Raw genomic sequence first — 9,651 nt, 5'->3', positions numbered from 1 at the left:
ACTCACTTTGAGAAGTGTTCTGTGATTTGATCTGAATTCTGGGAAGCCGTTGTTGAGAGTCCCCCGGCTTTAAAAAACCCAGAATGTGGAAACCCAGATGTTGACTGGGTATGGATGTAATGGTTGGACAGTTTGGAAATCTGTCTACTTGATGTTTCTGTCTTGATAATTATGCCTGTATACTTTGAGGTTCAGGGTGCTGACCATTTCTCCTGAACAAGGTAAACGATATATGTCTGACTGATTAAAGTAAGCTTGTTAACCCATTTTGAGTTGCTTTCCTTTAACAAAGCAGATCCAAGAACCTGTGGTAGCTGCAAACCCTGAGGACGCTTGGGGTGCTTGCTGCTACAGATATGCACATAGAGAAATAGATGTACATTATATAAATTCATATGCCAAATGTTCAAAACTATATTTATACAGAGAGATTTTCAGAACTGCTTTTTTCTTTTGGTAGACACATTTTGGGGGAGGGGGTTATTGTATCCTTTCATATTTTGAACATGTATAAGAGCAATAATGCTACAATACTGAGTTTTCAAGAATATTGTAGGATTTTACTAAAAAAAAATCCTGACAGGAAGCTATCATAATCTATGGATTATAGTACTGGGTTCACAACAACCTGGAGGTAAAGATACATAGTGAGAACAAGGTAGAAAGATAGTAATAAAATAGCTTCTTGCTCAAAGCACAAACACTCAATTTCAATAATACAGCAAAACTTTCTAAGTGGAATAATTGGGAGAGATGCCTTCAACACTGAAGCTGTCCTTGGAAGGCCAGAATATCTTCCCCAAATCAGTCTCATTGGCTCAACTTCCCCCTGTTCAGAGTTCATTCTAGGAAATCTCAGAGCAATAATAATGAAAATGATCATGATAAGAACAACTAACACTTATATGGCACTTACTATATACCAGGCACTGTGCTGAACACTTCTCATTTGATCTTCACAAAAATCTAGGGAGGTAGGAGATACTATTATCCCCATTTTACAGATGAGGGAACTGAAGCAGATGAAGGTGAAGGGACTTGCCCAGGGTCACACAACTAATAAGTTTCTGAGACCAGATTTGAGCTCACATCTTCTGGACTCTAGACCCAGCCCTCTATAACTCTACAGATGTGGGTAAAAGAATCCCTACAGGTCTTCTGTTCAAGAATTCAAGATGACAATGAAAACTGGTAAAGGATAAAATATTGCATACCCACAAAAAATGCAGAAAATATATGAAAGACTCACAGTAGCATCTAAACAACATATATAATTCTCCTCACTTTCCAGGGGCTCTTATCTTCCCACCATTCCTGAAAAGGTTCCCAGATTCATAATAGCACCCTATATTTGGACTCAGTTCAGAAGAGAAAACCAGTCTCTGGAGATGTGACACCCCTACATTTTGATGAAACTTGTGTTTACCCCAGGAACACATATAATCCTCCAACCTAGTGGTACTATTACGTGAGCTTGTGCTCCTATGGAAGGAAAGCAAACTTGGGACTGCCAGAGAAGTAACCTTATTAACATCAGGCCTGTGTTATCCTATTAACTCATGGTGATAGTGAAGGACCAAGTCTGGGTCTTTTGCTGAGCTGTCTCTTCATGGTCTTCCAGATCTGTGAAATCTAGAACTGTTTTCATATTTCCTCCCCCATTTTGAGACTGTGAGCTCCTTGAGAATACTTTTTCTTTTTCACCTTTTCTTTATATCTCCAGCACTTATTATAGTGCCTGGCACACAGTAGGCATTTAAATGCTGATTGACTGATGCATAGGGTCATGGTATCACAGATTTAGAGCTGGAAGTTTCCTCAGAGGCCATGTTATCTAACTGTCTCATCTTGCAGATAAGAAAACCGAAGCCTAAGGGGCGGCCAGGTAGCACAGCAAGTAAGAGCACCGGCTCCAGTGTTGAGAAGACCTGGAGATCGAATCCTGGGCTCAGACACTTAGCACCCACCCAGAAACACCTGGCCATGTAACCTTGAGCAAGTTACTTAACCCCAATTGCTTAGGGGCGGCCAGGTGGCTCAGCGAGTAAGAGCACCGGCTCCAGTGTTGGGACGACCTGGAGATTGAATCCCGGGCTCGGACACTCAGCACCACACCCAGAAATAACTGGCCGTGTAACCTTGAGCAAGTTACTTAACCCTGATTGCTTAAAAAAAAAAAAAGAAAAGAAAAGAAAACCGAAGCCTAGGGAAATGAGTTAAGGTCATGAGTGTGGTGACTGTCACAATGAGGTTTTGGAGTGAACACTGCTATTTCGACTTTGCTAGGTGCCACTCCTCTCCACCTCAACTGCAACCTTCCTAATTTAGGTTCTCCTCTCTTCTCACCTAAACTACTCACTGCAATGGTTCGCTAAGTGATGTGTCTACTTCTGGCCTATCTACTCTCTAGCTTCCATATCACAGCTTTCATTTACTTCCAAATGTATCACCAAAAACCTTGAATGACTCTCCATTACCTACCAAATAAATTCTCACTTCTGACCTTAAAACTCAAAGCCCTCTAGTCATTTCAGTCTAGCTTTATTCCTTACTATTTCTTTTCACTTATTTTATGTTCCATCTTAGCTGGACTATTCCCATGCTTGTCTGTCTGCTCTCTCTTGTTTTTAGGCTCATGCTTTTGGGCTTACATATCATATATCCCAGATAATCCTCTCCCATGGGCTTATACCATCTCCTATGTCAATCCCAGGGAATGAATTGACCCCTGCCACCATCTCTGCCTCTTGAAGCAAACCTTCCAAAAATCTGTGGTCTTAGTAATTTGGATTTCTTTCTGCTTGTATTTTTATGTCTAGTGCTTAGCACAGTACTTGGCACATAGCAAGTGTTTAATTAATACTTGTTAATTTGACTTGAATATTCTCTCTAATGATTCAGATTGTAACCCTCCTGAGGCCTTTCATCCAATGACACTCTTAACAATGTCCTCTCACATGGTGGCATCTTCCTCTAGTGCTCTAGACCAGGGCTTCTTCAACTTTTTCCATTTGGGGTTGCGACCTAAAGTTTAAGAATTGGATAGACATTAACGGAACACTCAAGTTGAGTAGTAGTTATCTTCTGGCCATACATCTTTCCAATAACAATTTTTATGCAATTGCTTTTGCTGAATAAATGTTTGCAGAAGTGAATTGAGACTTTAAAAGCCTTTCCTAGTATTTTACCAAAGGAAGGAGATAATGATTTTCAAATATCAAAAGGCTAGTTTTAAGTTTTTACACCTAGAGAGTAGTAAGCTGAACCTCTTTGTAATCCTGCTGTAATTGTACTATAATTTTTATGCCCATTAAAAAAAATCTAGTGATTTACCCTTTACATAAGAACTTTGACTATATCTGAGTCAAAACTACAGCCATGCCATTGCCATCCCAATCACTTTGGTCATCCTTATAATTTAATGGTTATTTGATGCTTCTGATCAATTAAAACAGCTGGAAATACCAAATTGACTCTGACACTGGGACTGAAGAGGCCACATCCAGACACAAGTTTTACAACTGGCCTAGAAAATAGACTTAAAAAAAATTTAATACTTTTGTTCCACAAAACCTTTACTAGGCCTACTTTATGTAGGACTTGCGTAGTAGAGCAGAAAGAGGTCTATGAGTAGCTCACTTTTATATAATATTTTAGGCTTGTTAAGGGTTTTATACATGGTATCTCATTTGAATGCCTATGAGGATTGGCCTATTTCTAAGTCCTAGTTGGAAGAAGTAATTCCCCACTGATTGACTTGCCCTATGTGCAAGGAAGTTCCTAGGTACCCAATATCACTTTAATCATCTTCATTTAGGCAAAGAAAGTAAATCTCTCCTGATTATATTCAGCTTAGAAAACTTCAGCTATGCCATGTATGCAAGGTTAGCAAACTTTCCTAATCACAATGACCTTGTGGTCGCAGTTCATATTACCTGCTGATTGAGTCCCCCGAAAATTTACCTTTGAGTCAGTTCCTGTGAATCTGCCCAGCAACAACAATCAGTTAAAAGGGAAGAGATGGAGCTAGAAATCTGGGCTCTTTAGTGGGGTATACATCCCACTCTAAGCCTGAGCCACATCATGTGACAATCAGACTTGGGAAGCCACAAGCTTTCATGACTGTGTATAATTAATACCTTCTGACTCAAGTACTTGTTCCTTCTTGATACCTCCCTCATTGTCTCCTCACAACAACCCTCCTCACTTAAACCCAATTCATGCACCAGACCCTAGTGATGTCATTGGTCTTCTTGGAGAACAAAGGATGAACAGAAACAATTGGACAGATGAAGAAACTGAAATTTAGAGAGGGTGACTTACCCACAGGTCACACAAGTGACTGAGATGGAATTGAAACCCAGGTCTTTTCTGATGCCGAGTCCAGTGCCCTTTCCATTATAAAATTCTGCCTGCCAAGATTAGAGGTCAAGATCTCTACTCTAGTTCTAGCTCTGCTACCAACCAGCTGTGTGGCCACAAGTAAATCACTTTGCTTCATTAGGACTTGTCTTCTTATGTGTTAAATGAAAGGGTTGGAATAGAGGATCTTGGCCAGGGGAATAGATATAAAAGTCCATGGTTCTACTCATTAGGGTAATTCCTAGCCCTCCATAACCATAGTCAATGTATAAATAGACTAATGATAATAGCATTATCATCATCAGTCCACCAATCAATCAAGCATTGATTAAGGGTCAATTCTGTATCAGGGGCTCTGTTTGGTGCTGAGGATACAAATACAAAAATAAAACATATCACGCCCTCAAAGAGTTTGCATTTAATCAGAAGAGATAACAAGCAAGAAAATATGTACGTAAAGAATCTATACAAAGTAAATGCCAAGTAGAATTTTGATGGGTGGAGAGCACTAACAGCTAAGGAGATCAGAATCATTAACCCCACACCATTCCTACTCATATGATCTGCTATACCCCATATAAGCCTCTGCCTGGGAGACATATATTTCATGCTCCTAAATCCCGAAAGACTCAAAACAAAGATAAAGAGGAAGCTGAGCTGATTACATGTCTTATTTATCTTATTTTCATTGAGCAGACTGAAGAATATAACTATTTTCTTTCCTTTAGCTAAAAGTTAATATTTAAAATGTAAATATAGCAGGATAATAGGCAGTGTGGTATACTGGACAGAGAGCTGGGTTTGGTGTCAGAAAGAGCTGCAACACATATTGGTTGTGTGATCCTGGGCAAGTCTCTTAAACTTTCACTGCCCCAGGCAATTCTCTAGATTGCTATGCAGTGGCTGATCTGCATTGGTAAAGAGAGTTTATTTAAGAAGTTCCTTACACCAATGAGATCACAGGTAGGATCTTTAAAAAAATGTAGAGTAAGCTAGTGTTTTTTTTTTTTTTTGGGGGGGGGGTCTTTCCTTTATAAGAAGGGGATTATATATTTAGGATCAGTTATAAGGTCAAATATTTTGGTGCCCAGAAGAGCCATTCCTCATAACCAGTTGGAAAGGGAAATTAAATGAACAAATCAGTGATAACAGAGGTAAATCATTGGAAGGAACCCAAATGGAATTATTGGGATAGTGAACCTGCAAATGGAAAATGAATAATAAAACCAACCTGGAGTTCCTGAGATGTCTCAGATGGCACAATTAAGGCTAACTGGTTTCATTGCCTTTTAACAAACCCAATTAATTTTAAATTACCCTTTTCTTTTGTTCCAGGTTTGACTAAAGCCATTGTTTTGCTGCAAGGGTCTTTTCTGTTCTTGTCTCCAATTTCATTTGGTTGCTATCCAGGTGATTTTTTGAAGCCAGTCTCAAAAAGAGTTGCCTGGAATTGATTTGTAGACTCAAGGTTATTGATAAATTTTACAGGCCCTGTAAAAATCCCAGTCACTCATTAAGCATAAAATCCAAGTCCCAGACTCAGACAATCAAAAAAGTCCTTCATTTTAAAATCATCTTCCTTTTCTATAAATATTGCCAGTAATGGTCAAAGTAAGTAGGGCTCTGAACCTAGGGGTCTCTAGTCACTACTATAGAAACCTCTACAGAGGTACCTGACTGAGAAAAGGTTAGTCTGCAATTCATACATTAGCATGTTTATTATTTATTCTCCCATAGGACACTTCTGCTTACCTATCTCTGCTCCCAAGCTCTTTGTAATAACAGGAAATGAAGACATGCCTTGAATTCTGATAGAGAATTTCTCAACATAATATCTGATAAATCTTACATAGATGTTGGCTTAGATCAGCCTTTCTAGTTCTAGACCCAAGTTAGATTTCTTCACAACTGAAATCCATATTTCTGCCCAATAAGATATAATCTTTTAAATCTCTTGTTGATTTCTTATCATTAGGCACAGGAAAATTAAGTTTTAAGAACATAAATGTTTTAGTGAGGAATGTAATCTTATGAAATTCAGAGTGACAAATTTTTATGGATGACCCTAAAAAAAAAAAAATGCCAATACAGTTTTCTTGGGAGAGCAAAGCAAATGACCAAGTTCCCTGCCCCAGACTCATCAGTCAGGCTGTGAATTTTATTGAGTGCTCACAGTGTGCAGAACAATATGTCAAATTCCTTGGGATTATGAAAGAAATAAGAGATGTGGACTTTGTCCTCAGGCTGTTTATAATCTAAATAGAAAAAAGAAAAGATCAACAAACCAGTAATGTACATGAGAAAACAGAATATGTAGGCATCTATATTAATACCTAACTTGGCATGTGGTAAATGCTTAACAAATGATTGGTGGAAGAGAAAGAGATAAATGGGGGAGAAGGGGGAAGGAGAACAAATTCTTGCAATGAATTTTTCTGATAAAGGTCTCATTTCTTTTTTTTTTTGTGGGGGTTACATTTGGGGTTTATGCCCCAGCTAGTTCTTTTTTTAAAATATATTTATTTAGTTTTTAGTTTTCAACATTTATTTACACAAGATTTTGAGTTATAAATTTTCTCCCCATCTTTCCCCTACCCCCACTCCACTATAGCAAGCATACTGAATACCCCTTCCCCCAATCTGTTCTCTCATATCCTCCCCCATTTCCCCCCCTTACTTTCTTGTAGGGCAAGATGGGTTTCTGTACCCCATAGCCTGTATATCTTATTTCCTGGTTGCATGTAGAAATCAATTTTTAAAATTTGTTTTTAAAACTTTGATTTCCAGATTCTTTCCCTTCTTCCATCCTCACCCACCCCCACAGGGAAGAAAAGCAATTCAATATAGGCTGCACATGTGTAGTTACACAAAACATTTCCATAGTAGTTATATTGTGAAAGACTAACTATATTTCCCTCCATCCTATCACATCGCCCAATTTAATTGTCTCCTTTGACCCTGTCCCTTTTCAAAAATGTTTGCTTCTAACTACCCTCTCCCCCAATCTGCCCTCCCTTCTATTACCCGCTCCATCCCCTTCCCCCCCTACTTTCCTGTAGGATAAGATACCCAGTTGAGTGTGTATGTTTATTCCCTCCTTAAGCCAAATCCAATAAGAGTAAGGTTGGCTCATTCCCTTTCCCCTTCCTGCTCTTCCCTTCCATTGTAATAGTTTTCTCTTGGCTCTTTTATGTGAGATAATTTACCCTATTCTATCTCTCCCTTTCTCCTTCTTCCAATATATTCTTCTCTCACCTCTTAATTTTATTTTTTAAATATCATCCCTTCATATTCAACTCATCCTGTGCCCTCTGTGTATGTATAAATGTAAACAATATGTACATATATACATATATACACACATATACCCTCCTATACATAAATGTATGTATACATATATTCCCTTCAACTATCCTCATACTGAGAAAAGTTTCATGAGTTATAATTATCATTTTTCCACATAGGAATATAAATAGTTCATCTTTAATAAGTCCTTATTTTTCTTTTTCCTGTTTACCTTCTCAGCTTCTCTTGCTTCTTGTATTTGAAAGTCAAATTTTCTGTTCAGCTTTGGGCTTTACAACAAGAATGCTCGAAAGTCCTCTATTTCATTAAATGTTCATATTTTCCCCTGAAGTATTATACTCAGTTTGCTGGGTAGGTGATTCTTGGTTTTAATCCTAGCTCCTTTGACCTCCAGAATATCATATTCCAAGCCCTTCAATTCCTTAATGTAGAAGCTGTTGGATCTTGTGTTATCCTGATTGTTTTTCCACAATACTCAAATTGTTTCTTCCTGGCTGCTTGTAATATTTTCTCTTTTACCTGGGAACTCTGGAATCTGGCTATAATAATCCTAGGAGTTTTCTTTTGGGGATCTTTTTCCAAGAGGTGATCAGTGAATTCTTTCAATTTCTATTTTGTCCTCTGGTTCTAAAATATCAGGGCAATTTCCCTTGAAAATTTCTTAAAAGATGATGTCTAGGCTCCTTTTTTTTTATCATGGCTTTCAGGTAGTCCAAAATTTTTTAAATTATCTCTCCTGGATCTATTTTCCAGGTCAGTGGTTTTTCCAATGAGATATTTCACATTGCCTTCTATTTTTTCATTTGTTTGGATCTTTTTTATAGTATCTTGATTTCTCATAAAGTCATTAGCTTCCATCTGCTCCAATCTAATTTTGAAGCAATTATTCTCTTCCATGAGTTTTTGAAATCCCTTTCCCATCTGGCAAATTCGACTTTTTAAGGCATTGTTCTTCTCATTGGCTTTTTGGGCCTCTTTTGCCATTTGAGTTAGTCTATTTTTTTTCTTTTTCTTTTTTTTCTTTGCTTTTTGGAGGGCAATTTGGGTTAAGTGACTTGCCCAAGGTCACATGGCTAGTTTTGTGTGTGTGTGTGTGTGTGTGTGTGTGTGTGTGTTAAGTGTCTGAGGCCAGATTTAAACTCAGGTGGTCCTGACTCCAGGGCCAGTGCTCTATTCACTGCACCACCTAGCCACCCCTCATTAGTCTATTTTTCAAGGTGTTATTTTCTTCAGTATTTTGGGGGGAGTCTCCTTTAACAGGCTGTTTTTTCATGATTTTTGACTGACTTTTCATGATTTTCTTGCATCATTCCCATTTCTCTTCCCAATTTTTCTTCTACTTCTCTTACTTGATTTTCAAAATCCTTCTTGAGTTCCTCCATGGCCTGTGACCATTTCATATTTTTCTTGGAGGCTTTTGATGCAGGAGTTTTGACTCTGTTGTCTTCTTCTGGTTCTATGTTTTGATCATCTTTGTCACCCAAAATTGATTCTATGGTTTGATTACACTTCCTGTTTGCTCATCTTGCAAGCCAATTACTTGGTTTTTGAGCTCTTTGCCACAGTAGAACTCTGCTTCCAGAGTAGAGAGAACTGTGTCCCAAATTTCTGGGGTTTTGTGCAGCTGTTGTCAGAGCTTTTTCTAGGCCCCTGCCTCAAAACTGTGAGGATGACTGCCTCTCCACAGTCTCAACAAGCTCTGCCATGCTAGCGTTCCTCACCCCAGGACCACCACCCATGACTGAGACCCACATCCAAGCAAGTCAAAGCACGAGCAATTACTCTCTGAACAGTTGTTTGGTCCCCCTACAATCTGTAGGCTTGGAGCTCAGGAGGCAGCCATGTGGCAGCTGTAGCCACCACCAGCTCCGCCACCCCGGGGGCAGGAGCCAGACCATGTTCTTCTCTCACTCAGTTGCAACAGAGTTCCCCACTGGCCTTTTACTTTCTCTTTGGCATTCATGTGTTGAGAAATCTTGAAAC

Source organism: Petaurus breviceps, unplaced genomic scaffold, assembly GCF_028583685.1.
Source record: "Petaurus breviceps papuanus isolate PSGF00001 unplaced genomic scaffold, PetGlider_PUasm1.0 90977, whole genome shotgun sequence".
Taxonomy (NCBI): Eukaryota; Metazoa; Chordata; class Mammalia; order Diprotodontia; family Petauridae; genus Petaurus; species Petaurus breviceps.
The sequence above is the reverse complement of the archived record's forward strand: the minus strand, read 5'-3'. Positions refer to the sequence as shown.